The following is a 14,900-nucleotide window of genomic DNA, read 5'->3' as shown; positions in this document are numbered from 1 at the left end:
AGAACAGTCCATCTGGGAGACACATCCTTGGGAACAGGAAGAGAAGGCACAAAAGAAGAGTGAGTGTGATGGTTTGGGGGTTACCCTGCCCCCCCACACTTTGTAGGTACTCAGCTAACTTAGACGGCCTCTGGGAATATAGATGAAGCAATTTATTTACAGCTAGCAGAATTTACAAGCAGCTATTTACAATATATACAGTTATATACAATTATATACAGAAATATACAAAGGATAAACAATACAGAAGCACAACTCCCCTCCCAGAAACCTGAGTCCCCAGGAGGGGCTTTCAAACCACCCCAACACCTCCCCCGGCCCTCTCAACCTTACCCCAGTTCTCAGGAAGAAGAGAGATGCGGCCAAGAGGTTAGGGAGCAGGGTTAGTAGGAGCAAGGTTAATGAGATGTGACCAGGTCTGAAGGCAAAGGCAGAAGAAAAAGACAAAATGGAGAAAGTTTACTTCTTCTTCCCAAAGTTCTCAGCGTGACTGTGAGAGAAGGAGACACAATTGTTTTTCATTCATCTGCCTGTTATCTAGTTCTTTTACCAAAACATTCCAGCTTGCTTCAAACTAGCACAATCCACCCCTTGTCTACTTCGCTCAGAGTATCGCTGAGAATTATCCAATCTAATCTAAACCAATATTTACACTAAAACAATATATACAAGTTCAGTTCACACTTCAAACAGATACAGGTGATTCAAAAGCTCAGAACAGGGACTCCCAGGTGATATTGGGTTCGTGCTCACGTACTGTAGATTTCTCTCAGTGTTGGGCGCCGATGTTACCTAGAACAGAAAACTCCTAACAACTTATATTAGACACTCTGAATTTAAACTCTCTCAGCTAAGGTTAAATTTCTCTGTGGAATACACTGGATTTCACCATTCTCCTGCATTACCCAGTAGGTATGACCAGGACCTTCAGCAGAAACCACCCCTCGGACAGGTTTCCCTTCGCCTGAAGGAGAAAATACCCAAACAGTTTTCCCTAACAGATTCTTCTCACGTACAACAGGAACTTTATCACCGTCTACTGTTTCGACCAAATCTGTTTGTGCAGGTCCTGCTCTGTTCACTGAACCTCTACTATTTACCAACCAGGTAGCTTGTGCTAAATGTTTGTCCCAGTTTTTCAGAGTTCCACCCCCCATGGCCTTTAGGGTGGTTTTTAGCAAACCGTTGTAGCATTCAATCTTCCCTGAAGCTGGTGCATAGTAGGGTATGTGATAGATCCATTCAATACCATGCTCTTTGGCCCAGTTTTTCACAAGATTGTTCTTGAAATGAGTACCATTGTCTGACTCAATTCTCTCTGGAGTTCCATGTCTCCACATGATTTGTCTCTCCAAACCAACAATGGTGTTATGTGCAGTAGCATGTGGAACTGGATAGGTTTCCAACCATCCAGTGCTGGCCTCTACCATCATCAGCACATACTGCTTGCCAGAACGAGATCAAGGTAAAGTGATGTAGTCAATCTGCCAGGCTTCACCATACTTGTACTTTGACCGTCTCTCACCATACCATAAGGGCTTGATTCGCTTAGCCTGCTTAATAGCAGCACAAATGTCACAGTCATAGATGACTTGGGTGATAGCGTCCATGGACAAGTCAATTGACCTATCACGAGCCCATCGGTATGTTCCATCTCTGCCTTGATGTCCAGATGAGTCATGGGCCCACCGAGCTAAGAACAGCTCACCTCGGTGTTTCCAGTCAAGGTCAATGTCAAGTTCAGAGTTGGTATCAACTTGAGAAATCTTAGCAGCTTGGTCTGCCTTCTGGTTATGTTGATGTTCCTCAGTGGCTCTGCTCTTAGGCATGTGTGCATCTACGTGCCGCACCTTCACTGGAGTTCTCTCCAGCCGTGCATCAATGTCCTGCCATAGATCAGCACACCAAATAGGCTTTCCTTTCCTCTGCCAACCATGCTTCTTCCAGTCCTTTAGCCAACCCCATAGAGCATTGGCTACCATCCATGAGTCGGTGTAGAGGTAAAGGATAGGCCAATTCTCACATTCAGCCACATCAAGAGCAAGTTGAACAGCTTTTACCTCAGCGAACTGACTGGATTCTCCTTCGCCATCTCTCGCTTCGGTAACTCTCCTGGTAGGACTCCAAACTGCTGACTTCCATCTTCGCTTGTTCCCAACAAGACAACATGAACCATCTGTGAACAAAGCATAGTTCTTTTCCTGATCAGAGAGATCACCATAGGGAGGAGCTTCCTCAGCACGAGTTATTTTCTCCTCTGGAGGTTTGGAACAGTCTGTGCCTTCCGGCCAGTTGGTGATCACCTCCACCAGACCAGGTCGGTCAAGATTACCCATTCATTCTCATTGGGTTATCAAAGCCATCCATTTAGACCAGGTTGCATCTGTGGCATGATGTGGTGATGAACCTTTGCCTTTGAACATCCAGTTTAGAACTGGCAGTCTAGGAGCTAAAAGCAATTGTGACTCAGTTCCAATCACTTCAGAAGCTGCTTTCACTCCCTCGTAGGCTGCTAGAATCTCTTTCTCTGTTGCGGTATAATTTGTCTCTGAACCTCTGTAACAACATCCCCAGAAACCAAGAGGACGACCACGTGTCTCATTTGGAGCTCTCTGCCAAAGGCTCCAAGTTGGACATTGTCACTGGCAGCCGTGTACAGAATGTTTTTAATGTCCGGACCAGATCGCACAGGTCCCAAGCCCACTGCATGGACTACTTCTCGCTTGATCTGATCAAAGGCTGCTTGGTGCTCAGGTCCCCACTCGAAATTGTTTCTCTTACGAGTCACATCATGCAGAGGTTTGACAATCTGACTGAAACCAGGAATGTGTAGTCTCCAAAATCCCACCACACCAAGAAAAGAAAGTGTGTCCTTCTTACTGGTGGGAACTGCCATGGTGGAGACTTTGTTAATCACATCCTGAGGAATGTAACGGCGACCATCCTGCCACCGCACACCCAGAAACTGAATTTCTCTGGCAGGTCCTTTGACCTTGTCTCTCTTAATGGCAAAACCTGCTTGCAACAGAATGTCAATGATTTTGTTACCTTTCTCGAAGACTTCCTCAGCAGTTTGGCCCCACACAATGATGTCGTCGATGTACTGGATGTGCTCTGGAGTTTTACCTTTCTCCAGTGCATTGTGGATGACTGAGTGACAGATGGTTGAGCTGTGTTTCCACCCCTGAGGCAAACGGTTGAACTGATACTGGATTCCTCTCCAGGTGAATGCAAACTGAGGCCTGCACTCCTTTGCTATGGCAATAGAGAAGAAAGCATTAGCAATGTCTATGGTTGCATACCATTTAGCCTCCTTCGATTCCAGCTCGTACTGGAGTTCCAGCATGTCCGGCACAGCTGCACTCATGGGTGGCGTCACCTCGTTGAGGGCACGAAAGTCAACTGTGAGTCTCCAGTCGCCCGTAGGTTTACGCACAGGCCAGATGGGACTGCTGAAAGGTGAATGAGCTTTCTCGATGACAGCCTGACTCTCCAATTGACGAATCAGCTGATGAATAGGCAACAAAGAGTCACGGTTAGTTCTGTACTGCCTATGATGAACAGTTTGAGTTGCAATTGGCACTTCCAGGTCCTCCATGTCATGATGTCCCACAACTGCAGATTCATCAGAAAGTTCAGGCCTAATGGACAATTTCAATTTATCATCCTCAATCTCTACAGATGCTATTCCAAAAGCCAATTTGTGACCCTTAGGATATTTGAAACAACCTTGTCTCAAAAAGTCAATTCCTAGAATGCAAGGCACATCAGGACCAGTTACAGTTGTATGTGTCTTCCACTCTTTACCAGTTAAACTGATCTCAGCCTGTATCTTAGTTAACTCTTGAGATCCACCAGTGATTCCAAAGATAGAAATGGACTCTGTCCCTTTACAATTGGATGGCAATAAAGTACACTGAGCACCTGTATCAACTAAAGCCCTGTATTTCCGAACTCTTGAACTGCCAGGCCACCTAATGAATACATTCCAAAAGATTCGGTTCTCTCCACTATCCCTTTCCTCCTCCTGGCTGGAGGCAGGGCACCCCTAATGCTGAACATGGCATGTGGGGTGTACACAATGATTGGTGGTGTTGTGAGAGGAACTGCAACTGTTGGAATAATTGCAGTTGCTCTGGGGAGCTGAAGAAGTGACAGCTACTTTCCTGGCATTGCTGCCTCTGTCTCTGCCACTCTGCAGATCCCTGACTCTTTTTGAAAGAGCTGAAGTAGGTTTACCATCCCACTTGTTCATGTTCTCCCACACAGAAGTATCCACAGTGATGCACGTGATTGCTGATGTCTGGGTGGAATTTGTCTCCTCCTGGACTGGCATTGCCTTGTAGGAGGTGGGCATCTGTTCCTGACTGCAGAAACATGCACCCATTCAGATGATGCAGGAATGGTATCCTTTACCAGATTGGAAATTGAGGTTTTAAGATCCTCCTTCAGTTCTTTCATAGTATCTTTAATCTCTGTGGTCATAATTTGTATAGCAGAGATTAGGCCAGAATGTGACAAGCTATCCTCTATCTGCCTGAGCTGGTCAGTGAATTCACCAACAGTGAAAGACCTTCCATTATCACTCCTTGCTAGAAACTTACTGGCCAAGATGTTAGCATAGGATGAAGGACCTGTTCCCAAAGGAATATCATCAGGTTCATGAGTGCCATGATCTCCATAAAGCACTTCCTTCACAGCAAACTCCTTCAGAAGCTTAATTCCCTGCTCAACGGTGTTCCACTTCTTGGCAGCCCATGGCAAATCATCCCGGGAAGGATATCTCATAGCCACAGCCAACAGAAGGCGTGTCCACAAGCTAACCTTACCAAGAGGACTTGCTAGGTGTTTGTCCACTCCACTGTCGTTAGTGAGTGGTCCCAGCTGCTTGGCAGACTTGTCTCCTACCTGCAGGGCATTAGCACCAATGCCACGGCATCTCACTAGTCAGCTTAAGATTAGCTCACCTGATTCCCTTGTGTATTCCTTCCTAACTTCCCTGACCTCTCTGAGTGGATCCTTGGAGCCCTGGATGTCATCTTCTACCTCCTCTTCCTCCTGTTGTTCTGGTGGTGCCTGGCCTAACACAATCTTCCTCATAGCATTCCTAAACTCATTGGAACCATCCTCTCTCTTGGCAGCTAACCTCACAGCGCTCCTCTCACTTGAGTATTGATGTCTCAGCATATCTGCAGGGTCTCGCAGACTAACTATCTCCTCCTCCTCTTCTCCTTGCTGATCACTAGAGGTCCCCTCTTTTACATCCTCCTGTGAACCACACTTTGTCTTAGCTTTTGCCTTAGCAGGTGCCAGAAAGGCCTGAACAGCAACAGACTTGGACATACCTGCTGGAGGATTTGAATCATTAGGGGTCTGACCTGGAGGGTTTGAATTATTAGGGGTCTGACCTGGAGCTTGTGAGTTCAAATCTGCCTTGCTTTTAGCAGGAGGATTTTGGTTCTGGTCTGCTCGCTGGGGTTTCGAATTGGCTGAGTTGGTGTCACTAGGATTTGGACTGACTGGGCTAGCGTTACCAGCATTAGTAGTATTATTAGCATTAGTGGGATTATTTGCCTGTCCTCCTAGGACTCCTGCCAAACTCTGTGGATTGTTGTTGTTATTAGAAACGCTCTGACCTTGGGTACCTGCCGGTACTCCTGGGACGCCTGCCAAACTCTGCCCGTTATCATTATTGTTTATGTTAGTGGCGGGAACATTGGCTGTGTTCCCAGCACTTGGAGAAGGAGGGGCAGAGGCTGGCAGGGGGGAAGCCAATAACTGTGTTCCCTTGTTTTGCTGTGAAAGAGACTGCTTCTGAGACACAGGATTTTTCCTAGCTCTTACAGAAGCTGGCTTTGAATTTTTCACCAATAATGCCAAAATTAATATGAATATTAAAATCATGAGGCAAATATTAAAAACTGTGAGTAGCAAAACAGTTTTATATGAGCATGTGCCTAAGCAAACAGTTGGAATTCCTGTCATAGGCTGAATAACTCTCATTAGAGCCATATTTAAAGCAGAATTTCCATTGATTGTCACATTATTGACCAGAGCTCCTGTAATGTCCTTGGTAATATTCTCAGAGATATTAAAACCAGCATAACCAAGAATCAAATCACCCCAGCTCCAGAACATATCTGAAACCTTAGCTTTAGCCTTATTATAAGCCAGATCAATAAAATAAGCAACAATTTGACCTTTTATCCAACTAAATGCCAAGAAAACAAAACCAGACCAGAGCAATGCCCCAACCAAATACAGTAGCTGCTTGATTAGCTTCATCTTAATTCCCAGAGCTAATTTCCAATCACTCAAATCTATCTAGCCCCACGTTGGGAAAGCCAATTAAAAATGTGATGGTTTGGGGGTTACCCCCCCACCCCCCCACTTTGTAGGTACCCAGCTAACTCAGACGGCCTCTGGGAATATAGATGAAGCAATTTATTTACAGCTAGCAGAATTTACAAGCAGCTATTTACAATATATACAGTTATATACAATTATATACAGAAATATACAAAGGATAAACAATACAAAAGCACAACTCCCCTCCCAGAAACCTGAGTCCCCAGGAGGGGCTCTCAAACCACCCCAACACCTCCCCTGGCCCTCTCAACCTTACCCCAGTTCTCAGGAAGAAGAGAGGTGCAGCCAAGAGGTTAGGGAGCAAGGTTAGTAGGAGCAAGGTTAATGAGATGTGACCGGGTCTGAAGGCAAAGGCAGAAGAAAAAGACAAAATGGAGAATGTTTGCTTCTTCTTCCCAAAGTTCTCAACATGACTGTGAGAGAAGGAGACACCATGTTTTTCATTCCACTGCCTGTTATCTAGTTCTTTTACCAAAACATTCCAGCTTGCTTCTAACTAGCACAGTGAGCAACCACAGGGCTGATGGCCCCAAGCTGGACCAGTGGTGCCTGTGCATGTAGCATGGAGCTCCACAAGAAACTCCACCCCTGTGCAAAAGGAGAAGGCAAGAGTCTGCCCAGCAGTGGGACAAAGAGAGCTGACAGAAGACACATGAGATGACACAGCTCAAGATAAAACCATCATCTGCTTGCTGTTCCTTGAGAAGGTACACAGAGAACCCTTAAGGCACTTGAAGCTCACACTGTAAGAGACAAGAAGCATCCTGGAAGGTGTCACAGGTTCCTCAGGAAAGGTTTGAGTGGTGCTAAAATACAGAGAAAAAGAAACAAATCCACTTACACTTTTGCTGCTTCTTTAGTTGCAGAAGTCACACTAACAACAGCTCTTTCTGTGTCTGTGTTGACTGGAGCAAGAGCAAGAGAAGAAGAGCAAGGGTGGAGAGCAGCATCACCACTGCTCCCAGCCTCTGCCCACCAAGGAACCATCAGTGACTCTAGGATTCAGGTGGAGATGGTGTAAGGGTAATGCCTGTGCCACAAGGCATAGCCACTGTGCACCACTGTGTTTTCCACCATGGCAAGGACTGGGCTGGGTTGGCAAAGGATCGGAAAGTGCCACGGCCAGATCCTGCCACCCTTGCCAAAAAGGATGCACAGCTGCACATCACCCATGCACCAGCAGACCCCCAGCAACCCTCAGCTCATTTTTGCTGACAGGGACAATTGTTTGTTTTGATTTGCAAGCAATCAGAAGCCCTGGGGCTGAAGGACTGAGCCCAGGACATCCTGCTGCCAGGCAGATGGCCCCATCCCTGCCAGCAGGGTTTGTGTCCTCAGGGAGAACAGCTTTAGCCCTGTACAAGTGGCTGGGAAAACTACACTTCACTCCACTGGGTTTCCTCTGGTATGGGCAATGCCTGAGAGCAGCACTGGCACTTTTACACAGATTAGAACCATGCTGGGCTATCTTACCTTGCTCTACGTTCTCCACCACCCCATACTGAGCTAACAGGCCCCCCAGCACCTGAGGGAGAGAGCAGCAAATGGGGCAGGTGAGGCACGCAGAAGAGGCTGCTGGACAGGGAAGGAGCAGACAGGGGAAGAGCCTGCTTCACCCACAGACACCTGCCAAAGAGCCAGTGTCACCCAGCTGCTTGAGCTCCTTCATCCACCTGCATCCCCTTAGCTCGGTGCCTATCCCCACTCCTCAGAGCTGCCCTCTGGCTCAGGGACCCAAAAGCAGGCAAGAGATGGAGCTCAGGCCCTGTTCCACCTCCCTCCTGGGGTTACTAGAGGTAGCTCGTGTGCTGGCCACATACTCCAGCAGCAGAACTCATGGTGCTCAGCTGGTGGAAGAAGAGGTGAATGGGATGGTGTTCAGGATCATCCACTTCTTACCTCCCACTGCAGGTGGGGGAAATGTTTTGGATCTGGATCTTCCTGCTCCTGCAAAGACAAAGGCCTGGGTTAGGGTCTGCAGGCATACCGTGGCAAGAGGACAAAGGCTCTCCAAGAGTCAAACAGCAGCTGGTAAGAGCCTGCCAAATCATCTTCCTTCTCCAGGCTGAGCTGGAGCAGCTTATTGCCAGGGAAAGCCATTTCTGCCAGCCTCACCCCAGGCACTACTTGCTGGGGCTGAAGCCGCCCCCACAATGCTCTGTCCTCTGCCTACCAAGAGACCTGAAAAGAGTCATGGCCACACAGGCACAGCTGGGACCTATGCATCACTCTGGCAGAACTGCCCTGGGATGGCCAGCTGGGTGGGGACAGGACTCCAAGACCCTCCATGGCCCTGGTGTCCCTTGAGGTGGGAACTCCCAAAGTGCATCCTGCTAATGCCCACCACTTCCAAGCACTGTAGGGCTGCTTTCCAAGGAGACATCTAAGCACATATCCCCAAGGCCTGCCCTTCCAGATGGCCACACACCCAACCTGCCTGGGGTGGCACTCCTGACACCGCTGAGGGGCAGCCTTGGGATGGGGATGCAAAGGATTCCAAAGGCTTCCCAAGAGGTAACAGTCACCAAAACCCTCCCCAGCCTGGCACTGGGGAATTGTGAGACAACCAAGCCCACAGAGGATCCAGCCAAGCCATGAACTCATTCACTGTGCACCTGGATGCGTGATCTCACCTAGCCCAGCTCTAATGCCCTGCTCAGAGCAGAGCCACACCACCTCTGCCACAATCAGAGCTGAGCTCTCTAACACAGCCAGGTTTTGGCAACTGGAAGCTGGGTTTAGGAAGCTCTGTCTTGCCTTGGGACAAGCAAAAGGAGGATGCTTGGAAGGACTGGGATGACAGCCTGACCGCTACCTGGGGACACGCACCCAGCCACCAACAGCCCCACCAGATGGGCAGCAACACCCAGAGCCTTTGGGCCAAATCTGCAGCAGGTGGGCCCTGCTCACCTGCAAACATCAACACTCAACACCCTGATTCTACTGGTGGTCTTCCACAGCTGGGAAACAAGACCTTCAAGTGGCCCAAGTGGCAAGGCTGGTCCCTGCTCTAGCTGCTTGCTGCACAGATGCACCCTGGGTCCCTGCAAACAGCACTGCCAAACAAAGAGTTTCTCAGGTAGCACTGGGCCAGCACTAAGGCAAGACCAGGAGGAAAGGCTGACTTTCATGGAGACCTAAACCTGTCAGGGCTAGGCAGAGACAGGCACTGCAGCACTGCAGGTTGGGCTGCTGCTGCTGCTGTAGAGGCAGTGGAATGCAGCTGTCAGGTGCTTGCTTCACAACCCTGTTGAGATCCTTCTGGATGCCATCCCTGCCCTCAAGTTGAGTCCAGTGCAACACACAGCTTGGTGTCATCCACAAACTGCTAAGGGGGCACTCAATGCCACTGTCCCAGTGGCTGACAGTGATGTTAGACAGCACTGACCCAGAACAGACCCTTGAAAAGCTCCACTTGTCTCTGGTCTCCACCTGGACACGGAGCTGTTGATCACAACTCTTTGAGTGTGACCATGCAGCCAGTTCCTTACCCCCTGAGTGGTCCATCTACCAAGCCCACATCTCTCCACCTCAGAGACAAGGATGCTCTGTGGGACAGTGTCCTGCACCAGTCCAGGCAGATGACATCAGTTGTTCCTCCTGCACCTGCCAGAGCTGTGGCTCTGCTGTACAAGCCCTGGGCTGGTCAGGAGGACTTTCACCTCGCGTTGCCACATTGGCTGTCACCTACCGCCTCGCTAACCTCCATGTGCCTGAGCACAGCTACCAGGAAGATCTGCTCCATGTCTGAGCTGGCACACAGCTGAGACTGACTGCTCCGTAGTTCCCTGGGCTTTCTTTGCTCCCCTTTTGAAAGATGGGGACAATGTTTCCCCTTTCCCAACCTGTGGGAACTTTGTCAGACTGCCCCAACTTCTCCATACAATGGCTCAGTGGGCGAGCAAGCTCAGCTCCCAGTTTGGCAGGCAAAGGATGTTCCTTGAGATCTGGGCTGTGAGGGCATGGCAAAACTCACAGCTCAACTCCCCAGAAGGGACATTGTCGAGCAGAGCAGCCAAAACCACCAAGCAGCCTCATGTGCCATGGTGCTGCTCAACGAGGTATGGTCAGGCACGGTGCAGTCAGTAAGGACAATAAACCCTATGGCTGCATCCAGCAGGAGGTGTGCTCACCAGAACCCTGCCTGGCTTTGACAGATGGCTCCCCCAGGCCAGCCTTTGCTGGAGCCTCCACTCCAGGGATCTACTGTCTATGGCTATTCTTGCTGAATGCCCAACTCCACACCATGGCCAAGAACTCTGCCTGCTTCACGACCTACCTCCCATGAGAAAAAGGTCACAGCCTGTCAGCCGTCCTCGTCTCTCTCCTTCCTGGATGCCACTGGTGGGGAGGGCAGGGTGTGAGTATGCCACAGAGGAGCAGGTGAGTGAGGGATGGGGGCAGCCTCCCTGAAAGTGTACTTGCAGCCTTGAACATTTGAAAAGCTTGAAAATGCTTGGATGGGATTAAAACCCATTAAACCCGGGAAGCATCAGTGTGAGGTGTCCCAGCAGAAAAGAAGCTCTGGGTTTTAGCTGTATGTTGGGGGATTGCATTCATGTGCATGTAGGAAAGTCTTGGCAAGGACCTCCCCTGTATCTCCTCTATGAACCATAAAGGCTTCTAGAATACAAAGACTGGATGAAGCACTTAGTGCCATGGCCTAGCTGACTGGACAGGGCTGGGTGACAGGTTGGACTGGATGCTCTTGGAGGTCTCTTCCAACCTGGCTGATTCTGTGATGTCTCTGCAGGGATGCCTCTGCCCACTGAAAGAAATGACCACTCCAAAAAAGTGGAGAAGTGAGAGCTGGAGAGAACAGTGCTCTCCTGCAGCGCTACCAAGCCTCTGCCCGCCAGCAGCCACAGACTCCTCCTCTCCCCAGATGCCACCAGCAGTTTCCAGGTGGGGCACACAGCCATAAGATCCTCATGAGGCAGGGAGCAAGATTCATCCTATCCAATCCCACTCCAATCCATTGCCACCCCACTCCAGGAAGGAGGCAGTCAGGGGGATGTGGTCCAAGAGGGGCTACAGCAGTGACAATCCTGCACTATTCACCAACAGCCTGAACTCTGCAGTGTCCTTGTCACCTGCCTGGGGCTGGCACAGCACCACCACTCGCAGCACCTACACCCTGCAAGGCTCACTGCAGAAAATGGGACCTACTGCATTTTTTTAAACCCACCAACATTCCTCAGAGGAGCTACTTCAAGAAGCTCAGGTCCAGTCTTGGAAGGGGCTCAGCTCCCAGGGGGACCACTCCTGCCTGTTCCAAGAGATGCACCCTGCTCCCAAGCTGACTGGCAGCGGATCACAGGAGCCTGAGCAAATCCCAGCCCAAGTGCCAGTGAGTCTCAAACCATCAGCACCTGAAAGCTTTCCAGGGACAAGCCCTTCTCAGCTCCAAGAGCCCAACCAAAGCCCAGGACTGGCTTCTCCCTGCTGGCAGAGAGAACTGGACATACTGCCCAGATAAGTCTTCCACCTTCCAGCCCCACAACACCTTCATCTGCCTTATCCCAAGCTGCAAGGCAGAACATCACTACAGACATCCTCCTCTCCCAGCCTGGGAACCACTGGTGCCCACAGCATGCTGCAGGACAAAGCATGGAGAAGCCACTCTCCTTTTTTGGGTTCCCTTGGCTCACCCTGTCAGCAACCCCCCCCCAACCTGAACAGCAGAGACATTTTAAAGCAGCTCCCCAAGCAAAGAGGGCTGCTGGCTGGGCATGGGCCTCTCATCAGGACCTTCTCATTCAGAGAAGGGCGACGAAGCTGGAGAGGGGCCTGGAGCACAGCCCTGTAAGGAGAGGCTGAGGGAGCTGGGGGGGTGCAGCCTGCAGAAGAGGAGGCTCAGGGCAGACCTCACTGCTGTCTACAACTACCTGGAGGGAGGTTGTACTCAGGTGGGGTTGGTCTCTTCTGCCAGGCAGCCAGCAACAGAACAAGGGACACAGCCTCAAGCTGTGCCAGGGCAGGTCTAGGCTGGATGTTGTTAGGAAGTTGTTGGCAGAGAGAGTGATTGGCATTGGCATGGGCTGCCCAGGGAGGTGCTGGAGTCTCCATGCCCGGAGGTGTTGAAGCCAAGCCTGGCTGGGGCACTTAGTGCCATGGCCTAGTTGATTGGACTGGACTGGGTGCTAGGTTGGACTGGATGATCTTGGAGGTCTCTTCCAACCTGGCTGACTCTGTGATCACTATGTCAGCAGTGACTCCAGAAGGGCCTCTGCCTTGAACTGTGTGGGGAATTTTGTAGGGGCTGTTGCTTTGCAATCGATACGTAGGCGATTGGAACACAGCAGGTAAGACACCGCTCAGCCCAAGGACACTGTGTCCGCTTCGTGCTTTCTATGAAAAAAAGCAGGGTTGGCCTGAGGATGTTGTGTCCTTGTGATACAGCTGTGCAAAGTAAAACAAGTAATGAATCAGTCATGAATATACCTTAGAACAAAGGATCTGCACATCTGGAAATGTAGGGTTTGATATATGAGCACACGTACTGCTTATAAAAATACCTTTTTGTATCTACTAATGATTATGCTTTAAACCACAAAAATGTATTGCATGGACCAATTAGAAATCGACATGTAATCCTGTAATGGTATAAACAGCCTTCTGATTTGTGTATTAAATGTCTTACATTTACAATCCATATTGGATTCTGTAAGTCCATTTCCTCAACTTTGGGAACAGTCAGCATGCTAACAGCGACTAACAGCGACATCTGGTGACCCCCGACATGATCAGCAAGAGACCTGATACCCGGGAAGAGAGCTGAGCTGACTGCAAAGCGGGGAAGAAGAAAAGAAATTCCGCAGCGGCTGCGGACGGGCGTCCGAGAGAGGCGTGAGTGGTACCACGGATTTTCGACTCAGCAGGTGAGTCGGCTGCCTAGAGCAGGGAAAAGGCGTGGAATGGGGAATACGGCCCCGGGAATAGAAAAAGCTTCTGTTGAAGCCTTGTTGAAATTTGGACAGAAAGCTGGAGACCCGCTGGATCGGGCTCTAGTGACAGATTTGTTGTCTTGGGCACGCCGTAGAGGCTTACTCAAGGAAACTGCACAAGTTTTTAAAGACGAGACGTGGAAGCATATAGGGGAGGAAATATGGGAATCTGTCCAGACTGATAATAAAGAAGCAAAAAGACTTGCTTCAACCTATCGACAGATCAGTCTCTTAGTACAAAAAATAGGAGCGGAGGCAGAAGTTGAAGCAATAATTCAGACCATCTTGAAAGATGCTAAAAATAAAGTAACATCGGGATCGGGGGCGGAGACAAAAACTGCCGCGGAGACAAAAACTGAGATAAAAACTGAGATGAAAACTGTTTGCCCTGCTACCCAAGGTCCTTACGATTATCTCATTCCTGATTGGGACCCCGATAAGGGAGTGGGAGGTTCACAAGTCCCCGAGCCTATGGAAGTGGGACAAGCGGTACCATCAGCTCCGCAAATAGACCCTGCAACTGTCCCTCTGCCTCCTGAGGAAGAGGAGTTAAAGACTCTTTTACATGAGCAGGCAGATGCAATGACTAAACTATTGAATGAGATGCAACGGTTGGATAAAGTTTCCAAATCAAGGGTGGTTAAAGAGAGTTATCGCAAGGTCTGAAAAATATTGAGAAACAATTAACAAAGATTGAGTCTGGTAATTGTGTTCATCCTGCTGTTGTTACTGAAGAGAAAAATACAGATGGTAAAATGTCAGTGGAAAGGGCTCGTCAACGGGTGTTACAAAGTATCAGAGATAGTGAAATGGACATAGAGGAGGGCGATTGGTATTTGCGGTCTAAGTATGGTTCAGAAGCGAGACTGTCTGCGGAGGATAAGAGAAAGCTTGCAGATTGGTTTGCATTGTATCCTCAGTATAAAAGGAAAGAGGATTCAGCAAGTGGAATGGTGGATGATGTCTGGAAGTGGTGGAGAGGGAAAGCGAATGAGGAAAAGTCAAAGGAGACTCTTAAACAGAGAAATTCTGATTACATCCCAAAAGATCCCAACTTTGACATGTCAAACCGGTGGAAGGGAGTTGTAACCAATGCTGAAATTACTGGGGATTTTCAGTTTACAGCTGCACCAGTAACTATTGATAATAATGGACAGAGAAACTGGCAGCCTATAGACTGGACCACAGTTGCCAAAATACAGAAAGCAATTTTAGATTATGGAATAGACAATCGACTGGTCAGAAGACAGATGGAAACATTTATAAAACATCAGACACTAATACCCACAGACATTAAACATCTGTTTGAACTGATGCTGGGACCTACGAGTTATATGATGTTTGTTAACAAGTGGCAGGAAAGATTAGAGCAGAAACAGCTTGATAACTTGGCATTGCCACACGGAGATCCCTTACGGGTGGCCTCCCTAGAGCAATTGATGGGGACCGGTCAGTACGTTGACCCACAGCGGCAAGCTGCGCTAGACTTGCGAATTCTGGCTCAAAGCAAAGTGGCTGCCCTTGAAGCTTTCGCCAGTTTGCCACAGGTCGGCACTCCAAAACAACCATACTTGCAAATTAAAC

At 49.1% G+C, this 14,900-nt stretch overlaps 1 protein-coding gene across 1 annotated transcript in view; it reads left to right on the top strand.

Moving 5' to 3' along the window:
* The window catches only part of LOC135192834 (gastrula zinc finger protein XlCGF7.1-like), a 46,981-nt gene extending 33,989 nt beyond the window's left edge, over positions 1 to 12,992 (top strand). Inside the window, exon 2 of the transcript XR_010309040.1 lies at positions 11,123 to 12,992. The gene's annotated coding sequence lies outside the window, so the exon portion shown is untranslated. The remainder of the gene's footprint in view (positions 1 to 11,122) is intronic.
* The last annotated feature ends 1,908 nt before the right edge of the window (positions 12,993 to 14,900 follow it).

The sequence above is a fragment of the Pogoniulus pusillus genome, chromosome 44 (assembly GCF_015220805.1).
Source record: "Pogoniulus pusillus isolate bPogPus1 chromosome 44, bPogPus1.pri, whole genome shotgun sequence".
Lineage (NCBI taxonomy): Eukaryota > Metazoa > Chordata > Aves > Piciformes > Lybiidae > Pogoniulus > Pogoniulus pusillus.
The sequence above is the reverse complement of the archived record's forward strand: the minus strand, read 5'-3'. Positions and strand labels throughout refer to the sequence as shown.